The sequence below is a fragment of the Carya illinoinensis genome, chromosome 2 (genome assembly GCF_018687715.1).
Source record: "Carya illinoinensis cultivar Pawnee chromosome 2, C.illinoinensisPawnee_v1, whole genome shotgun sequence".
Taxonomy (NCBI): Eukaryota; Viridiplantae; Streptophyta; class Magnoliopsida; order Fagales; family Juglandaceae; genus Carya; species Carya illinoinensis.
The window spans coordinates 17138414-17160714 of record NC_056753.1 but is presented as its reverse complement, the minus strand read 5'-3'; the positions used below and the strand labels follow the sequence as shown (position 1 = coordinate 17160714).

At 34.8% G+C, this 22301-nt stretch overlaps 1 long non-coding RNA gene across 1 annotated transcript; it reads left to right on the top strand.

Annotated features, from left to right (window-relative positions):
* The first annotated feature begins 12489 nt into the window (after positions 1-12489).
* Positions 12490-15312, top strand: LOC122300206. The gene is made up of 3 exons (XR_006239947.1): positions 12490-13100; positions 14053-14710; positions 15011-15312. It is a non-coding gene; the product is annotated as an uncharacterized LOC122300206 (long non-coding RNA).
* Positions 15313-22301: the final 6989 nt, after the last annotated feature.

The window sequence follows — 22301 nt, the reverse complement described above, 5'->3', positions numbered from 1 at the left end:
AATTACAGCAAAGAAAATGGTGTGTGGATCATGCTAAGAGGGAAAGCAAACTACAGCTCAACACAAGAAAGTTTCTCATATTCTTACTTCTCGACCACTTGAGCTGTTGCACATGGACTTGATGGGTCCAACACAAGCTGAGAGTCTTGGTGAAAAAAAGCCTATTATGGTTGTTGATGATGATTTTTCGAGATATAAATGGACAATCCTCTTGAGAAAAAAATTTGAAGCATTTGGCCTTGCCAAGAAGCTATTAAAGAGACTACAAATAGAGAAGGATGTTCTATCTCAAGAATACATAATGATCGTGATAGAGAATTTGAGAATACTAACTTTTCTTCTTTTTGTGATGAATAAAGCATACATCAAGAATTTTCTACTCCAATCATTCCACAACAAAATGGACTGGTTGAAAGGAAAAATAGAGCTATTCAAGAAATGGCCTGAACTATGTTGAGCAACAAAAAGATGGCACTATATTTTTTTGGGGAAGCTGTAAACACAGCAAGTCATATTCTGAATAGAGTGGTCTTGACGCTTGACACCAAGCATACATCTTATGGCTTGTGGAAAAATAAAAAGCCCACGGTAAAGTATTTTAGAGTCTTTGGCAGCAAGTGTTACATCTTGTTGGCCCTAATTGCCCTAAATGGACTGCTAAGGTCAATCAACTTCCCCTCAATAATATGCTTCCCCAGTTCTGCCTGCTTGCCAAAATTGTGTTGTCCAATTTTTTGCCCATTAGCCGACATACTGAAATTACACTAGAAAGAGCCTATTTTATGCATGCATTATGTTTCAATAGATTTTCCACGCCAGGTAATAGATATTATTCATTGATCACATGTGGAAAAAGATTTAGATATACCCTTTGGTAGCTTGATCACCAAATTGGCTATGAAGCCAAAGTTCCTGTTAGGGACAATGAGCCCACAATGAAGATGGCTAGTTCTATTTCAACCCTTACAGTGGTCGTCAAGTCTGAGGCAGTTTTGACTAAGAAGAGACCCCAAACCAATTGAGTCTGCCTCTTCTCGTCCCAAGCTTTCCATCCCTATTTCTCAAGTCCTTGAGCAGATCATTCTTCTCTCTAAAAATATTGATAATTTTACTGAAAAATGGGAGGCAAATCAATTCAAATTAGAGCATCAAGTTGCTGTTGTTCGTTCATATTGTGTACAGGCAAATGATTGACTGGTTCAACTCTCATTGGACATGCAGCATGTCATGAAAAATGTTGTTGATTCTAATGCAGAGGAATAGATCTCCATGGCCGATTGATGACAAAAAGGGGGAGTAGAGTTGAGGGGGAGTAACAACAACAGTAGTGGAAAATTTAATCTTGTTTCCTTTTATTTTAGTTAGATTGAAATGTAATTCACAATGTGTTTTTTTCAGCCTTTTATTTTAGACTACCATGTTAGAGAATTCAGTGATTGAGTTTCAACCACTTAAGTTCCAGGAGAAAAGCTAATATTTGAAGATCACCAAAGGTTCTGACTGCTTCTGAGGTAGAGGCAAATAGGTAGTTTGTCGGGTCAACTAAGAGAGTTAATTAACAAAGGTTTTGTAATTAAAATCTTGCTTGTAATGTGATTTTGAAATAATAAAATTGACTTTTCTGGATTTAGCTGCCCCGTAGAGTTTTACCTTTAAAGAGTTATTTAAAAGATTTCCCTTCGTCACTAATCGTTGTGTCATACAAATTTGATTATGTACTTTATATGTTTGATTAATTAAATAATTGTAAGATTGAGATCTAACTAATTTGTTCAAGTGAATTGGTAGATATTTCTGTGCATATATAGGGGTACTTGGATAATTTCACTTTGCAATCTGAATCTCAATCTTTTATGCTATGAAACGTAGCAAAATTTCAATAAAAATGTAAGAACAGTTAACCCCAACTCAACTACAGTAATTTCTTTCAAGGAGAATAGGTGTAAAGTACCTGTATTGTGTTGAACTTAGGGTGATACTTTATTTTGTTGATTCTTGTCTCATGTTACGAAGTCAGTCCTTTGAGGCGGTTTGGGATTCACACTACCATCTGATTGCCTTGGAAAATCTCTCATGAGGTGGCTATGCTTACCACACCGAAAACACCGTCTAGTTTCCCTTATGCATTTTCCAAAGTGTACAATATTGCATGACTTGCAAGGGTTATTTAGTTGATTGTCCTAAACCTATGTTTAGCATGGGTTGTTCACTATCTCTCTCCTCTTTCATGGTTCTTGATTCTCGCTCGAGGGAAACCCCAATCTCTTTGACCTAATCCTCTGCTCCTGAAGTTCAGCACTTTTCTCGAGGCTTTGTTCGAGTATTGTGGCCTTATCCATCAACTCTGAAAAATTCTGGATCTAGAGGGCCACCACTCACTCATATATCTGATTATTCAGTCCCTCCTTAAATTTCTAGGTCTTCTTCTCCTCATTGAGGATTAGGTATGAGGCAAAGCTCGAGAGTTCAACAAATCAGGCCGCATATTGGTGTACTATCATAGTCCCTGCACTAAGTTAGCAAACTCACTAGCCCTAGCACCTTTGACCGATCTTGGAAAGAAACGACCAAAGGAAAACTGCTTGAAGTGGGGCCAGCTAACAACTCCCCTGCCATCAGCTTCCCTAATGGTTCTCTTTGTTATCCAACATCTTTTAGCCTCACTTGTCAGCTTGAAGACAGAGTACAATACCTTTTGCTGATAACTGTAGTTTGGGACAAGAAGTATTTCTTCAATGTTTTGAATCCAATCCTCTGCTACGGTCTGATCACCTCGCCCATCAAAAGTGAGAGTGTGCATCCGATTGAACTACTCTACAGGTCACCTGCCCTCATCATTTGTCACATTCAAGACCACAAGATTTCAAACATGCTGTCGAGCTGCCATTCTGGAAGACTCATGCTTGGTTAAACGTTTCAAAGGAAATGTTTGAAATTATAATTTAATGTAAATGTATCTAATATTAAGATGTATTTTTATATATAACAAATCTGCAACTTATTGTCTTGCTTGTTCTTTCACATATACTAAACTAGTTTAAAGTAAACATACTCCTCAATTGTTCGTTCAATTTGAACCACACCATTTTGATTAAAGGCTACATACAAAATTCACCTCTGCTACTCTAAAACTTGACATCTAGGCAAACTTACCTACTTAATCAGAAAGTAAACACCATGTCTGATTAATTCATACATTCAAATCTATTGAATCTGAGGCCTAGTATTTTTTTAAGTTAGGGTTGTAAATTGGTCTCGGGTGATGGACTGAAATCATTTTGCCTGGACTAGACTAGACCGAAAATCCATAGGGACCGAACTGGATAGGTAGCTATCGATCCGGTCCAATTTTTTTTTTCAAATAAATTAATAAAAGAATTTATTTAAATTATTAAATTAAAATTAAGTGAATTATTAATGTAGATTATGTAACTAACTCAATAAAAAAATACTTTATATGGTCAATGATAATAAATTAAATCAAAATTAGTATCGTCCTCTTCCTAAAAAAAAAGATGAAAATTGCAGCATTAACTTATATAATTACTATATAAAAATAATATATTAAATTTTTAAAAATATATATATATAGGGTTCGGTCCATTCAGTTTGGTCCAAAATTTTTTAGACTCTAGACTGAACCAAATTTCAATCGATCCACACATTTTGGGACCAAGACCGCTTGGTCCCAACTTCAGTCCGAACCGAACCGGTTCGGTTTCTTTAGTCCAAACTGACTAGCTTATAGCCCTAATTCAAGCTTATGTACAACTCTAAAATGTAAACCTTAATTCTTATCTAAAACATCCATTGTCAGGAAACCATTTCATTAAATTTACGACTTCTAAGACCTCAACTTTCATAGGACATATTATGTGACACTCCCAAATTTCGTTTGGTATCGGATGAACATTTGAAGCATCGAGACATGTAATACAATGTTACCTACCCCCATTCATGACATATAAGATGCAACATTTTTAACATGTATCTAGCATTATGTAATATTCGTAGTGGATAAATTTTTTCTTTAACAATACTATACACCAAATTGAAAATATCCCAAATACTTAAAGCATACTTCATACATAATGACATACTACGTAACAAAGATCACAACACTAGTCCAAATCAGTTGTGATCAAAAGAGTACTGGAGATTCAACTCCATAAGTGCAAGTAGTAATTTAAGTTAATATGTATACTATTATCGATGTTGCACTGTCACTTAATCGACCGTTTCTAGCTGGTCAATCCTCGGCTCTCCTCCAAATCCTGTAACAAGATCACCATTTAAGGAGAATGGTAGTTGAGACTACTACAACGAGATTTGATTACAAATCTCAGCAAATTAACAAAAAACTCCACACAGGTTAATGATGCATGCATGCTAATAAAAGTATGAATGCATAATCACAATTATAAGTAAGCATAGCATAACTTAACATAAAACATAACATAACTTCACATTTGACATAGTATAACATAACATAATTGACATAAAGCATAACATAACTTCACATTTGATATAGCATAACATAACAAAAATTGACATAAAGCATAACACAACTCACATATGACATAGCATAACTGACATAAGTTAATCTGAAACATGAACTAAACTTGACTTGCTTGACATGAACCTGATCTTAAACTTGACTTAGCATGCACTTGATCTGAAACTTGATTTAACATGAACTTGATCTGAAACTTATTCTTATCTCATAGGGTCACCATAATTGCTTATTCTTACTTCATGGGTTCACCATGATTGCTTATTCTTATCTCATGGGGTTACCACAATGATGTATTCTTATCTCATGGGGTTACCATGATTGCTTATTCTTATCTCATGGGTTCACCATGATTGCTTATTCTTATCTCATGGGGTCACTATGATTGCTTATTCTTATCATATAGGGTTATTATGATGGTGTATTCTTATCTCATGGGGTTACCAAAATTGCTTATTCTTATCTCATAGGTTCACCATGATTACTTATTCTTATCTCATAAGGGTTACCATGATGGTGTATTCTCATGGGGTTACCATGATTGTTTATTCTTATCTCATGGGTTCACCATAATTGCTTGTTCTTATCTCATGAGGGTTACCATGATGGTGTATTCTTATCTCATGGGGTTATCATGATGGTGTAGTCATAATAAATTGAACAATAATTTAACTGCACAAGGACATACATGGGACAGAAACATTTCATAACTGGACATGGCATGCAACAGACAACAGTTTGTAATATAGCATACTTGCAATAGTAAACTTTACGTGACATGACTTACATGTAACAAATGGCATACTTAACATAATACACTTGCACTGTACAGCAATACGTGACAAAATATCTTGTGTAACAAATGAATAATTCGTGACAGAATAAATTATGTGTAATAGAAAAATATGTGAGAACTTGATATGGCATGGCATATATGATAACATACATACATACACTGTAGTTCTTTTACTTATCACCCATACACAGTAAACTGCTAGTAAGTTAAAATCTAACTTACATCGATCTCGGCATTAGTGATTATAAAAGTTAGAACTAAATCACTAATAATTTGAAATATGGAAAAATACTAATTTAGAGTAAAATTTCTATTTTATACTCTACATGTAGAAAAATGACCATTTTAATCCTAACTTAAGGATTTTGCATGCTAACTCCAAAAGTCACCAAAATTTACATGCCTCATGTAAATTTTATCTTAAACTCAAATATCAATTTAGAAAAATTTAAAACTAGTCACAACTATGAAAACTCCATAGGGCCAAAATTCTCATATGTTATTTCCATTGATTTTTGCTTCTAACTTGTTTTGATCAACCTCTTGATCCATGATTTATAAAGAATGCGATCTTCAAATCAAAACATCACATGGTTTAAAAAGGTATCCTAAAACAAATGTAAGCTTAAAATTCAAAATCACATGGTTAAAAATCAACCAAAACATAAATTTAGCCAAGAACATCAACACTTTAGCCTACCCAAATATCTCTTTGCATAAAATTTCATATATTTGAAATTAACATAAAATATCTTCAAAATAACATTATAACATGTATATAAGAGGCTTAGGATCCTTCAATAAAATTATCAAAGTCTTTGGAATATGTTTAAACTACCAAAGATTTAAACTTTCTCAAAACAAAAACTGTTTTTCCTCTTCCAGTTTCTAAGTTTCTAGATATAAGAAAATATTTCATCAAAGTCTTTAATCATGCAACAAATACTCAACCAATAATCATATACACATGTTAACAATATTCCATAAAAATTTCGGACCAAGATCTATCTATGGACTTGGTCAAAAACTCCAAAATATAACATAATCTCCAGTTTATCGCCTAGAATGACCTTTATAGAGTTTAAATAATATTTGACTAACCAAATGATCTTCAAATATAACAAATAAGATATCCACACAAAAAAGTCTAAAAAAGGAACAACTTTTATGAGGAAACTTTGTGATAAAACACTTGCAAAAGTTTCAAAATGGGCATGTAAAAGAACTCCTAAAAGCTATCTGAGAGAGTGTTTAGTATTCTTTCAATGAAAAGTGTAAAGGAAGATTAATTTCGTGGGGAGTGGGCTGGAGATATGTTTTTCACAAGATATAGCAGAGGATGGGTCTGAAGTGAGGCTTGAGTGTTGGGCTTTCTTATCCAATAAAATGCACAAAAATTAGCCCAAGATATTTCCTAATGGTAGAGTGTAGACTTGGAAGAGTGAGGTGGCTCCTTTAGCTCATCCCTTTTTCAAAGATCTGGTCAGCCAAGTGAGGGTGCAAAATTAAGCCAAGAAGCAATGCTAAGGTGACCAATTTTGTGAGCCTTAATGGGCCTAAACTGAATGGGCCTAAATTTGGGGTTTTAAGAGGGTTTGGGTTGCTATCAAGCCCAAATCCAATTTCTCTTGGTCTAATCAAATATCCAAGGTCAAAAAAGTTGGACAATGATGTTCTAACATAAATTTGAAGGACTAATAACACGTAAAAGTAATTTAATCAAGAGATTAAACACAATGCTAATAACCGATTGAGTTAGCATTTTGAGATCAACTTTAGAATTTAGATAAAACCGTTTAGGATTTTGGTTTCAATCGTGCTTTTGGGTTCTTAGTCGGATTCCATATAGGGTTTCACTAGGATATAAACTCTCTATGGTTTGGCACAATTTGATTGGTCGGTAGGATTTTTTTGCTTTGGTGACATGATCTCACACCTTGATTCTTTCAAATCCATGAAACGTTCCTCATAGTGCCAAGTGTCTAATACTATTCATCATGTGTGGTTAAGATCTTACCAAGTGTCCAAATAAAACTTCTCTAACTTAATTTGGATATTCCACACTGTGATTTTGAAAACACTACACTTGATGCGCTTATTGAGGTGACTATTTACTCCGAAAAAGTGTATAATAAACTTAGTACTAAAAAATCTTAAATATTCATATGAACCTACAGTGAAAATCGTTTATCGAAATTCAGCCCCGAAGTGCCCCTAAAAATAAATTCACAATTTCAAACAAGTGTTTCGTCCGAAAATATTTAAATAGGTTATTGCGCCATTAAATCCTAAATAATCAATTGAGTCTAATAACGTAGACTATAATATATTTTGACACTTCTAACTACCTTAAATAATAAAAACTGCACTTCTGATACCATATTGAGTGATAACACTAATTATGTAATCAGATTAAAACTTATGTGATTAGTTGATTCATGAAAATGAAAACTTAATAAGCCTATCAGATCTAAAACCTCAAATTTTATAGTCTGCAAAACCTGAAACCTAGTTTTGATGCTAGCTGTAATACCCCGATCCTAAATAGGTCAGAGAGTTACTTCTTGTCCCTTTAAATCATATCTCATCATATAGATATAAATTCTAAATTTCCAATTACACATAGATCTCAATGTTTTAAACTAACTATTCTAAAATAATTAACTAATAACACCACAAAATCTTAATATAAATGTCAACCTCTCAACATACCATGTCATCAAAACACGACAAAATTACTTAATAAAATTTACTAATACTTATAGAAACCTTCCATGCTTAATCCACCATGCTTATATCATCTTACCCACATTTTCTAATCTTGATCCTCAGTTGAAATATTCAGATTATCTAAAAAATATTGTGGAGATAAGGCATTAGTTATCAACAACTCAATAATCAAGGAACATATGCTAGTATGTAAATATGAGCATTTATAGAATTTAGAATGTAGAACAAAATATTTTAGTTTCAAAATGCAAATAAAACAAAAATGTTGTAAGGATATCATAGCAACATTTCAAAACTTTCATATTCAAAAGTGTCATTTAGCATAACATGACTCAACATCATCATCTTATCATATAATATCAAGGCATTATATCATAACATAGACTATATTTCACCCCCGTGATAGGGTTGTGCATTATGTGGAAAGCCAAATATTACATAAATCACTATGATACCAAAGTAATTGCACTCAAAACAGATGTCACTATTATATCACATGGCATAGCCAGAGGTCACTATTATATCCCGTAACAAGGCTAGAGTCACTATTATCACCTTTGACAGGGCCATAGGCCACTATTATCACCAGTGATAGGGTCATATATCAAAGGAAAACATAATCAAAATCATTAGATCATGACCAAAAACATAATCCGAAAGTCAAGCGAAAGGTTTTTTTTAGTTGCCACATCATATCAAAACAAAGTACTGAACAATTTCATATCATTTTCACATATTCAAAAAACGTTCAAAGCATCTTCACATAACATGTACAAATTTCCAGATTTCATATTCGCTCATTTTGCATAATCAGAAACAGAATGCAAAAATTTGTTCATGTGTAGACATGAATAAATTTTTGGATGCCACATCATATCAAAATAGAGTACTGAACAATTTCATATCATTTTCACATATTCAAAATAGGTTCAGACCATCTTCATATGACATGTACAAATTTTCAGATTGCATATTTGCTCTTTTTGCATAGTCAAAAACAGAATGCTAAAAATTTGCTCATGTCTACATTAGTCATGACAAAAATACTTTCGTCCATTATACAGATTTCATGAGTAATGCAGAATCAATAACTGGGGTTGTTTTAAATTTCTTTTCATAATAAAACATGCATATTTTTCAAAATCAACTTCGTTTCATTTTACTTTTTATATAAAGTCTAGTATAGGAATCCCGCTTACTTAGACTTCTTATATGAATTATCACCTACAGAAAAGTCATGTAACAACAAGTTTTTAATTGAATAGTTACTTCGTAATTGTACCTGAAATACTTAAATAACTTATTGTAAGTCTTCTAAAACCTAAAATTCTCATAATCCTAAAAGACCATCACTTTCTAAATTCATCAGTATCCACTAATTTATCCGACTAAAATAGTAAATTATAAATTATTTACTACTAAAATCTAACTATAAAAATTTAACACTAGATAATATAATTATATCAAAATCTATTAAAGCAAACAATAAAAGTTCATTTAATAAAATTAGACTAGTTCAAATTTAAAGCGTCCAAAATAAAATTACACAGTTATCATTTCTTTCTCATATTAAATAGTAAAGATCTATACCTAATAACTTAATTTAAATCCTTTAAATATTTTCTGTTAAAAAAATAAAGTTTGTGAACTATTATGAATTAAAATAAAACCCACTTATAAATATTAAGCTCAATCTACTTAAATATTATAACAGTGTAACTAAGATACTACAGGCCAAAATGATTTACGACCAAAGTCCAATAACACGAGAGCTGAGTTTAGAAGAGAAATGCTTGGGATCTTGAGTGGGTATTTTTATTTTTTTATTAAGTGATTAAGAAAGTTTTTTTTTTTTATTGATGTTGTGAAATTTTTTAAAAAAATATTTAAGAATATCAAAAAAATAAACGAAAAAAATAAGAAAAAATTAAAAAAAAAATATTTCACCAGTTGATTCTCGGGCTATATCCCCGATGTGTAGGGATGTGAAAAAAATCGATAAACCGGCAAACCGGACCGGACAAAACCGGTGGAATCGGTCCGGTCTCGACTTTGGTTCGGTCCGGTACCGGTTTTATGTTTCTTAAAACCAATCAAATTCAATCTGATTCTATTTTTTTAAAAAAAAAAAAAAACTAGACCTCACTAGTTTATATATATATTTTAATTTTTTATATTATATATAATATTATTATATAGTACATATTAATAGTTATACTAATACTATATCACTATATATTATAATATATTAAAATATATCATTATATTATAGACTATAATCATATTTATATTATATATTATTATAGTCTATAATATAATTATAATATATTATATTATATATATTAATATGTAATATATTACATTAAAATCAAAAAATCAGTACGTAATCAATTTTAAAAAATATAAATTTAGTATATATTAATTTAATTTTAAATTTTTTATAAAATTAAATCAAACTGTACCAAGATTAATGTGACACTACGCGGACTTAGAAATACCCATCCGAGATCAAAGCTGGCCCACTAGAAGAAATAAGCCCAACTTAGTAGACACGGTTTACACCGAGACACCGAAGAAAACGAAAAGAAAGGGTAGCTGCTCACCGATCGAGGAAGCGGAGAGGCTGGGGTAGACGGCGACGGAGAGTAAAAAGGAATCGGCGCCGTTAAAAGAAGAAAATGCTAGGAAGGGGAGAGGGGATCGGAGGGAAACTCGGGCTTACCAAGAGAGAGTACTCTTGCGACCGATCTGGCCTGGTGGGAGGCTTCCGGCGTCACTTCCTGTTGTTGATTCAGGCGGGGTGGTGGTTTGTGGCCCACGGTGGGGGAAGCAGGTGCTGTGTTTTGAAGAGCAAAAACAGAGCCTGCCATGTGTGGCAGTTGTTGGCGTGGAGGAAGGGGCTGTGCGACGGTAGTTTTCTTGGCTTCGGGGTGCTAGTGCTCGGTTAGTGGTGTGGGCTAGTGGTGCAGGGCAGTGCGGTGGAGGATTATGGGTCGATGGATGTGGGGCTGGGGGGTTGGTTCCGTGCGTTTGGGTGGCTACAGTTTGTGGAAGAGAGTCAAGGTGGCTGCCGGTTTCACGTGGGGCGGGCAATGGCTAGTGGCTTCCGTCGTGCAGGGGGAAATCTCCGCACTAGGGGTGGTTTCCGTTCGGCAATTGCTGCGTTGGACGGGAGACTGAGCCGTGGGTTGCCTCCTTTTTTCTCGGTCCGTCCAGGTGAAGCGACGGAGGGGTTAACCGCAACTTGTGGCTGGTGGTTTGTGCAGGTGCAGGAAGGAAGAGGTGGGGAAGTGGCTGGCGACAGTGGGCGGTTTCTGAAATATATGAGAGGGATATGTGTATTTATAGATGAGGGAAGGAGCCAAGACTATGTAGCTCAGATTTCATGAGATTTGGTCTCAGAGGTCTTAGATTCCCTCCCCAATTCTTAATATTAAAAAAAAAGAAATAGATGAGAGAAGGAGAAACGTGCATGTGCATTGGGTGGAGTGTCGTGCGTGGTGGGCGGTTTCTAAAAGTTTTGGACGTTGGGTCTGATTAGAGCACGGGGGTCTCGGTTTTAAAAATGAGTTTTGCTATTTATCTTATTTTATATATATATATATATTATATATCATATTTATTTTTATTTTTTTAAATTAATTAGATTCTTTTACTCAACATTTATAATCTACATATTTAATAAAAGAAAAAAAAATATGATTTGTAATATATAGAAATGATAAATAAAATTTTCAAAAATAATCTTGGATCGATTAAAATAGTCCACGTAATCAATTGCTAAAATTACCCAACTAATCCCATAAATTTTTCAAATCAAGTTTTAAATAAAAAATCTCACCTGGTCCATTAAAAATTCTAGCCTAAATTATCAATCTCAATAAAAATCTATATTCCTTGCCCAATTTTCTTTTTTGCTCCTAGCTTATATAGAAATATTCTCTAAATTCAGTTTTCCAAATATATTAACCTAAATTGAAAAGTAAATATATTGGAACGTAATCTTCGTGCCGGACCCGGGTGTTACATATCTCCTCTCCATCAGTTTTTTTCTCGCCATTAATACTTTTTCTCTATAAGCCAAGCATAGTTGTTGTACAATGACCTGCACCACCAGCACATAGCCAATGGCAGAGCCACATTATAATCATATAAATTATAATTCTGTAAATTTTGTAAATATAGAAAATGGCACCCCAAAAAATTATAATCTGCATATGTTTTCTATTTTTTTTTTTAATTTTAATATGCCTAGAAATATTTCTTTACTTTTTTTATAGTCCTAAAATTTTATTTAATTTTTATATATTATCTGTTTATATATATTTAATTTTATTTAATTTTAAAAAAATAATAAAAAATATTTTCTAATAGTCTAACTCCAGTTTTCATTTTTAAAAAAAAGTGTGCATAGAGCTTAAAACTATTTAGTATTTTACCTTTTACGTAAATATCAGTAGAAAATTTGGCTCCTTCAGCATAATTGGGGGTTGCGCCACTGACGATAGCCGCACCGCTTCAACCCTTCGGTTCCCCCACCAATGCCAACACTCAACCCCCATCTCGCAGAACAACAGCCCCGTAGGAAACCAGCGCAACACTCAACCCCACCCACACGACCGTAAACCAATAAAACCAGCCCCACGAGTTACCAACGCAACCTCTGCTATTGCCCTCCTGAAATAGAGCACGACTCTTCCTCCAAGCACGCTAAACAGAAAACGACCTGAATAAACCTCCACCGCCACACGTTTTCCACACCAACTGCGTTCCTACACCCATAACACGAACACGGAAGCCTCTGTTTTTAAGCATGAAGAACACAGCATGGCCCACTGTCGACTACACCCATGGGCCATGCCCACGTACACCGTCCTTGATTCTGCCATCGCCACACCGTGGAAGCTAGCCTCACCTTGTATGCTTCAACACTACCGCTCCTAGCACCCGTCCTGGTCGGTAACCACCATACTCAACCACAAGGAAGTCCCCTGTAAAGCCCAGGCCCGAGGCCAGTTTAGAGTAGCCCAGCCATTAAGACCATATTTTGGCATCGTTTTGGTAAGATTTATTTTTATTTTTTTCACTTTTAAAGTTTCTTCTCCCCCGATTTTTCCTCCCTGATATGATTGATGTACGGTTTCCCCTGTCTTCTTTCAGTTCTCTCTCTCTCTCTCTCTCTCTCTCTCTCTCTCTCTCTCTGTGCTTTTGGCTTCCGCACTTCACTCTCCCGTCTCCTCGTTTTCTCAACGGCATCCCCTTTTGTTTTCCCTCATTTTTTTTTTCAGATTTTTCACTCTCATCAGACTCTCTCTCTCCCTCTCTTGCGCTTTCATTTCCCCTGCATTTTTTTTACCTTGCTGCGATTCTGAGAGTTTCCTACTTTCAAAGTTTGGTTTCGTCATCCACTACACACGTTGGTAATCTCTCTGAATCTGGTTTTTTTTTTCTTTTCTTTTTTCTTTCCTCTCTCATCTTTTCAGTTACCACTCGGTTTCATCTTTCCCTTGTATTTTTTTTTTTTCTATAAAGTTATATTTTTTTTATTTATGTGCAACCAGTGATTCTGTTGTGTTTTTCCTTGAGCTTTGAGTGCTGCAATTTGGATGGATTTTTCATTTGAGTAGCTGGTTTTTGTTTGGGTATAAACAATAGAGAATATTCAATAGGTGTGGAGTAGAATTTAAGAAGTTTTGGACATTTTCTGTGGAGTTGTAAATGAAGAAAAACTTGACGTGTGTTTTGCTTATTTGGTTGAAATGGTGGTTGCGTTGAGATATGGGCTGCTGTGTTGGTGTGGATATGTTGATTAATTGAGTTCGACGTTGGTTGGTGGATATATAGGATAGTTTTGAAATTGGTTTATTTGAAGCGTGGGTTGACCAGGTTTTTATGTGGTTATTTGAGTTGTGTTAATGTACTGAAATATGATTTGAAATTATGGATTTTAATTAATTAGATTGAAGTGGTGATTTTTGGTCTTTAACACTTAGTGTATATTTATTATGAATAGGTGACGAGACTAATAGAGGTCGAATTCAAGGCATAGATAATATGCTGTAGGAGTCAAGTAAGCGGGGTTGCTATGCTAGATTTGCATAAAAATAAATAAATGAACTGAGGTTGGTTTGTAAAAATGTGCATGTTATATTTTGAAAAAAATAAACGTCAAAACAACCTCGGTTATATGTTTTGCATTCACCCATGAAATCTATATGAAAGAGAAAATATTTTTTGACATGAAAAGTGTAAACATGAGCAATATTTGACATGTTTATAAAACGCGCAAAAGAGCTAATATGAAAATTGAGATTTTTATACATGTTATATGGAATGTGTTGGATATGTTGTTGATCATTAGAAAATGATATGAATGTGTTCATTACGTGCTTTGATTTAATATAAATATGTAAAACCTTTGGCATATTTATCTATTTTTATTCTGATTCTGAATATAGTTCTAATATGATGATACTGGTTCACGTGATATGGTTGGTACCAATATGATATGATATGAGTGCAACCACTTTGGAAACAAAGTGGTCTTTTATTTGTTCTTCCCTGTATGCAGACTCAGGGCTCCAAGATTGAAAAAGGGAAATTTTCACAATATGATACTGCCTGGTTTGGTAACGGGGGATAACACAATCCTACCACGGGGGTTAAACATGGTATATGATATGATACGATTCGATATGTTATGACAAGTTGAGAATGCTCAGTTATGTTATGCCAAAGTATTTTTTTTATTTATTTATGAATTGTTGTTTTATTCTGAAAATGAAAAAATTGAAATATCGTTTCGTTTTTCTTTCCTGAAAGCAAGCTTTGAGTTTTGCATTTGAAAATGAAATGATTCTTTATCCTGCATATGAAACTTTATGAAAATGCTCATGTTGTACACACTAGTATATGCGCTTTGCTTACTAAGTTTTTGATAACTCACCCTCTTATCTCCAAATATTTTTCAGATCATGAGGATGGTTGAGCTGAGGATCAAGAATAGAAATTTGTGAATGTGGATGTGGATGATTCAGATGATGGGAATAGAGTATTGGATACTTTAGGGTACTGTTAATAGAAGGACGTTCTGTTGTTTCTTAGATTTGTTATTGTTTTTTGGACTTAGTAAGACTGAAGGATGTTTCAATTATTTTTGTTGGGACTAATGGGAAATTGTGGACCCTTTGATTTATGTTATTCATGGAAATGACTATATGGACATCATTATTCGTTAATTGTGGAAAATATGATATTGTTTATTGTTTTCAAAGTCGTGAAGATTTTAGATTTGATGAGAGACAAGTTTATAAGTGGAAGGTAGAAATTCTCCGACCCCTACGGGACCGGAGCGTTACATCCCCTATTTCACTTCACGAAAATAGCGAAAACACCTCCCCGTAAGGCTTCTCCACAAGTTGCCCAACCACCACAAGCATTTCACCGTTAAGCCACTGCCACCACTACCTTGAGCCGCCAAAATCAAACCTCCCATGTCGCACCAGCTACTGCGGCCATGTCCCTCCGTGTCGCACGACCTAAGCCCCTCGATAAGGCTCTCTCTCTCTACATGGAACACTCTCTCTGCCGTGAGTAATAGTTCTCTCTCTCTCTCTCTCTCTCTCTCTCAATGCTTTGTCGCCGGGCTCACCACCTTCGATCTCATCCCAGCCACCTTTTCGTCGCTCTCTGCCTCTCTCTCGGCAAGTTGTCACACAGCGCCTTCGTGCCTAAGTGAGCATTTCATTATTCATGAACATAATGGTTGGTTTTGTTAGTCTTTGGCTTTCCTGTAGTGCATCTACAACTTTAGAGTTATTACACAAATTCCGTTTTAAATCCTTCACTATGTAGTGTTTCGTGAAGCATCTTGAAGACTTGGTAAAATATAATTACGCTTGTGCCCTTAAGCGAACAAGACAGATTATGGCTATGTTTGGATGTTGTATAAAATTCAACTTATCTCAAATTAATTATTATTAGAATTTACTACTTTTTCAATTTTTCATAAAATAGATAAATCCGTTTAAACCTACTTCATATATTTTAACCTAAAATATTAAATTTATTTCAATAAAATCTACAAAATATTACTATTTAAAACTGATATAAGTTAGGTAATGTATTTGAGTTGGATGGTATGTTAAGAGATTATTAAGTTAGGCAATGTATTTTGATTTTTTAATTTTTTTTATAACTGATATACTTTCATTACATGAAACATGACAGTGCTTTTAGGCATTACAAGGTACTGTATATAAGGATTGACATTATCAATGTCTATTATCTCATTACAAAGTATAGTAACTTCTTTTACTAATATATCTGCTATAGTATTAGCTTACCTTTTGACATGTTTATTTTATTTTATATAGAAATCTGGAAAAGTTTTAATGATGAAATGAGTTAAGATGGCTTATGAAAACAAACCTTGCAAAAGAAAGCAGTTGAAATCAGTCCTCTTGCTTATGCTATTGTAGGATGTGCACAGAATTTTAGTGGCTACATTAAAGTCACAATTACTTCCCCTTCTTGATCCCGTATCAAGATTCCAACAACAATCTTATTAGCCTCAAGTCTGACAACAACATCCAAATTTAGTTTAAGCCAATTTGTTGGTGAAGCTTCCTATTGTAAAACCATTTGTTGATTTGAAGAAAATGAATACCATTTCATTAGAATGTTTGTTTGCCTCTAGAAAATATTCATATGCATGTCTAGCTCAATTGAAAAGGGCAGAGGGATGCAAAAAAGTACATTTAAATACCAATTTATTTCTCCTAATCCATAAGTTCCTTGTTATTTATGCAAACAGAGCTATTTCCTTGTGGCTTTTTGGATGCTATGCAGAAGGACAATCCAAAAAACCTTTAACATGGATGATGATTTTGGAACTATAATTATGCAAATACTTCAAATACTTAGGCATGTATTTTAAGGTTTTTTTTTTTTTTTTTTGATAGCAAAAACACATCTTTATTCATAATAGAAGTATTACAAAGATGAGTCAACCCAAATAGCTTGGGATATACACTCTGGAATAGCTTGGCATGTATTTTAAGTTGGGCTGGAGTTATATGTTATATATATGTACCTTAAACAGGACGCTTTATGATGGGTTAATTTTTTTTTAAAGTTGGATTGATTTTAATTGTGGCAGACAAGCACTATAATATTTTGCAATGGGCTAGGTTGAAAAAAGAATTTTAGGTTCAGAATATATGGATTATTTAAGCATTTTAGATATTTTTTTAATTGTAAAGTATGTGCTTAATTAGAGAGTCACATATGATTGAAAATTGATGTAAGTTATGTCCTTATTTAAAGGCTATGACAACTAATATTTGATTGGCACTGTTGTGAGAAAATTCAAAGAAGTTAAAAATTTCAGGTAAGTGAGCTCTTATGCTAAATTTTGCATAAAAAGAAATGTACTGAGATTGATTTTATGAAAAATATGCATATTTTGCTATGAAAAGAAGCTTGTAAAAAAATCGGTCATTCTATCTATATTACTCATGAAATCTATATAAGAAGAGAAAAATATTTTTTGTCATGATTGGTGTAGACATGAACTATTTTTGGCACTCTGTTCTTAGTTGTATAAAAAAGGTGAATATAAAAATTTGTGCATGATTACAAGAAGATGATATGAATTTGTTGTGATCTGAATCTATTCAGTACTCTGTTATGATATGATGTGACATCTGAAAAACTTTGCAATGATATTCTATTTCTATTATATTCTAACCTTACCATGTGTGTAAAACTATGGCCTATTTGGGTTTATACCAACTTTCTCTGCTTCTAGTGCACCCACTTTTGAAACAAATAGGTTTTCCACTTGGTCTTTCTTGTGTGCACACTTGAAATTTCGAGAATAACAAGGGGAAGATTTCACATTTTGTTCTTGCTAAGTTGGCCTCTGCAGTTTATATAACCCTACCATGGGAGTTAAACATGAAATTATTTTCTAATGTGATGTTTTAGTTATGCTAAAAGAACTTTTGAATATGAATATTTTTGAACTGTTACTCTAATAATTTTGATAACATGTTTTATTTTGCATTCTATTACTGGGTCGTGTTTACATACTAGTATATATTTTTTACTTGCTAAGTTATTGATAACTCACCATTTATCTCTACAATATTTTTTAGATATTTTGATGGTTCAGCTAAGGATCAGAAATAGGGAGCATGGATGAGATTATTTGAGCATAGTGGCTTAAGTACGAAGTAGGTAATTCGATTAGTGGAGAATTTTATTCAGTGGATTTGTTTTGTGCTGTTGACTTGATGTTTATTTCAAGACTTTGTGGCATCTTAGATTAATTATATTGGAGTACTTGATTTGAAATAAGGAGTTTTATGTGTTACTGAAACTCTAGAGTTTATATCTATACAGTGGGATGTGATTTTTAAGTGACAAGAAATAACTCTCTGATCCATCGGGATATGGGGCGTTATGGTTATTGGGGCTACTATTGCAATAATTACCATAAGCAAAACAAAGACAACTGATGTTGAGGCCATGTCTCGTACATTGATTACCAATGGAGTATTAGTAGTACTATAGTTACAGTGTCTTGCTCTAATATTACGAGTGACTTGCAGGAACTCTGCTTATCCATGCAACCATTTTATAGGATATGAGTGGCCAACTTGCAACCGATTTTCTGGCTTGAATCATAAATAGATAGCTACATTTGCATGCGTGGAGAAGGAAAAATACAATTTGGAGGATCCAAAAGGAATAGAATTGATAGGTATCAATACACTAATGCTCTGCTCATGGTGCAGAACCGACCTCTCTCAATTCACGGTATTGAGAATACCAAATGCAAAATTTTACTCAATGCCTTCTTCCAAAACATCTCATGGTTCCATATAGGCAACCATTTACAACCTCAAAAACATGTCCCATAATAATGGAAAACATTGATCAATAAAGGAAACAACCAAACAAAGAAACGTCCAATAAAAATAGTAAATGGTAATAAGGATTTAATTCTCTGAATTAAGCCACGTAGGCCGCCAACTTGACATTCAGTTTGCTGGTCCTTGTGCTTCTTCTACGTGGTGCCATGGTCCCTTCTATATTCATATCATTCGCTCCTCCAGTGAGAATAACCTTGTCCTCAAGGTTGAAATTTGGAAACTGCTCTCTGATAGTAGAAATTGGCTCCCAGGCAGCATCCACATCAGGTGGTGTAGTTCAGCAAATCAAGACCTCCCTAACTTTGCCACTCGTACTTTGAACCCATTGTTCACCCAAAATAGCGGCTGGTTGTAGTAATGGTAAACCATCATCAGCATACGGAGGTAAAGTGGGTTGCAAAACCCCATGGTTCCCAATACGACGCTTCAAGAGTGCAATGTGAAAAATGGGATGAATTTTTGCATCAGCAGGCAATTGGAGACGGTAAGCGACATTACCGATACATTCGAGAATTTGATAAGGGCCAAAAAACTTACTGGCCAGCTTCTGATATGGATGCTTGAGTATAGAATGTTGATGATACGGCTGTAATTTTAAATAAACCCAGTCTCCTACCGAAAAAACTTCATCACGTCAGCCTTTATCAGCCTGTTGCTTCATCTTGTTGCGAGTAATTTCCTGGTTAACTTTGAGTTGGCGCAGAATGCTTTCTCTAAGCTTCAGAGTACTATCAACCTCAGAAATAGCGGTGGAACCCGGAACATATGAGTCCAAAATGGGTGGTGGACGGCCATAAAGTGCTTCAAAGGGCGTCATCTGAATGGAACTATGGAAGGAAGTATTATACGAAAATTTAGCCCAAGCGAGATAAGCTTCCCAACGTTTTGGTGTAGCATGGACAAAGCAATGGAGATATTGCTCTAAGCACAGATTGACAACTTCAGTTTGGCCATCCATCTTGGGATGATAGGCCGAAGTGGTACGCAGCGTAATACCTTGCCATCTGGAAAATTCACGCCAAAAATGACTCATGAAGATGCGATCCCAGTCACAGACTATGGAAGTAGGTATGCCATGAAGTTTAATGACATTTCTAACAAAACATAGGCCACGTCCCGGGCACTATAAGGATGGGCAAGAGCAATGAATGAGCATATTTAGTGAGGTGATCAATGACTACAAAGATAGCATCCTTGCCGGCGGACCTAGGGAGGCTAACTATAAAATCCATAAACATATCGGTCCATACACCCGAAGGAAGGCTCAATGGCTTGAGGAGGCTGGTGGGGGAATGGGTATCATACTTGTTCTGCTGACAAGAATCGCACTGCTGAACATGTAGTTGAACATCTCATTTCATACCGCGCCAACTGAAAAGATGGGACAAACATTTATAGGTGCGAAGAAGGCCAGCATGCCCGCCCATTGGACTGTCATGAAACTGTTGTAAGAGAGATTTCTTGAGAGCTGGAGAATCAGGCACCAAGATTTACAGCCGTCTTTCAGCACATGGTCCTTGACAGATGAGGGATCATCCTTTAATTGCTGCACAAGAGGGCCTAAAATTGGATCACCTTCGGTAGTTGCCCTTAAGTCGTGCCAAACTTCCCAAATAGAGCCGAATATGGCAGTTAATTCAGGATCCCACCGACAGTGAGATAGTGCATCTGCAGTGCAATTTTCTCTTCCCGGTTTGTAGACAATCTCGTAATCAAATCCCAAAAGTTTAGATATCCATTTCTATTGCCCTGGGGTAGTGATATGCTGCTCAAGAAGATAACGCAAACTTCGTTGATTTGTGCAAATTTTAAACATTTGTCCTAGCAAATACGGCCTCCACAACTTAATTGCTTCTAGAATAGCCAACATTTCTTTTTCATATGTAGACCATGCAATTGGTTTTCCATTCTGCGAGAGTACCGCACCCACACCCATTCCAGAAGCATCAGTTTCAATTCTAAATTCTTCCAAAAATTAGGAAGGGCCAAAACTAGCGTAGAAGACATAGCACATTTCAGATTATTGAAAGCATCCTCGGCGTCGACATTCCATACAAATTGCCTCTTCTTTAAAAAATGAGTTAAAGGCTGAGCAATAAGATCATAATGTTGCCCTGTAACTATCTTCGGTCGTGGCCAATGGAGCATGGCTTCAATTTTTTTTTTGGTCGACTCTCACACTATTTGTAGTAATAATATGGCCGAGATACTTGACTTCTGTTTGGCCAAAAAGACACTTCGAAGGCTTGCGATAAAAAGAGTGTGCAACCAATATATTCAACATGATTTGAAGATGTACAAGTTGGTCAGCCCATGTTTTACTATTAAGCAAAATATCATCAAAGAAAACTAAGATAAAATGATGCAAGTGCACCTTAAAAATTGAGTTCATGGCAGCTTGAAACGTTGAAGGTGCATTACACAATCCGAAGGGCATCACCAAATATTCAAAGTGGCCATGATGGGTTTGGAACACCGTTTTATGAAGGGATGGATGATAACACACTCGTAAATCAAGTTTAGAAAAATGAGCTGCGCTAAACAATTCATCCAACATATCCTCAATGGTCGGAATAGGAAAGCGATCTTTGATAGTCGCTTCATTCAAAGCTCGATAGTCTGTACAAAACCTCCACGTTTCATCTTTTTTCTTAACAAGCAAAACTGGCAAAGAAAAAGGGCTCTTACTCAGACGTATCAACCCTATTGCTAGCATTTCTTCAACTTGGTGTTCGATCTCATTTTTTTGTAAATGGGCGTTATGATAAAGAGCCACAATCACTAGAGTGGACTCGTCCTTGCACAAAATTCGGTGATCACACTCACACAATGGAGGTAATGTTTCTGGAAGCTCCAAAATGTGAGAATATTCCTGCAACAAAAGTTTAATTTCGTCAACAACAACTGTTGTGCTAGACTGTTGGAATTCAGATTTGTCTTCAAGAGCCGTTAAACAAAACATCTCGGCCCCATGTTTCCATTTCTGCAAAATAGAATTGGCATCAACCACCCTAGAAGGCCCAACTGGTTCAACTTTGATGAGAAACTCTTGATTGCGCATTGTAAATTGCATGGACCATTGTGCATAGTTATGCCCCACATATCCCAATCCTTTACGCCATTGATAGACCAATTGTAACGCCCGTCCTTGTGGTGGGTCCTTTACAAAATGATTGTAATAAAAATCGACGGGAATTACAATTCCTTTTTAACTGTTCTTTTCCTTTCATGCCAGGATACAAAAGATTCCATGTTCATAAATAAAAATTTATTTTTCTTAATTAAAAGTTACAGTGAAAAATAGAAATTTTATAATTAAAGT